Here is a 374-nt window from a genome sequence, read left to right as displayed (position 1 = left end):
TCGGAACTTAAGACAGTTTCTCCGGGAATATTGTTCTAGATCGTCTAGGCCTGTAGTTTGTTGACATGATACTTATCGTCAGACTTGTATGAGGCCTTTAATTTGTTGACGTGATACTTATCATCAGACTGATCTGAGGCCTGCAGTTTGTTAACTTCCGACATATCGTCAGACATGTATGAGGCCTGTTCTTTGTTGACGTGATACTTATCATCAGCCTTGTATGAGGTCTGTGGTTTGTTGAGGTGGTACTGATCGTCAGACTTATATGAGGCCTGTAGTTTGTTGACGGTAAACCTTTCGTCAGACTTGCATGTGGCCTGTGGTTTGTCAATGTGAGACTTATCGTCGGACTTGTATAAGGCCTGTAGTTC

This window comes from Mizuhopecten yessoensis, unplaced genomic scaffold (genome assembly GCF_002113885.1).
Source record: "Mizuhopecten yessoensis strain PY_sf001 unplaced genomic scaffold, ASM211388v2 scaffold6595, whole genome shotgun sequence".
In the NCBI taxonomy this organism is placed as follows: Eukaryota; Metazoa; Mollusca; class Bivalvia; order Pectinida; family Pectinidae; genus Mizuhopecten; species Mizuhopecten yessoensis.
Note: the sequence above shows the minus strand (reverse complement) of the source record.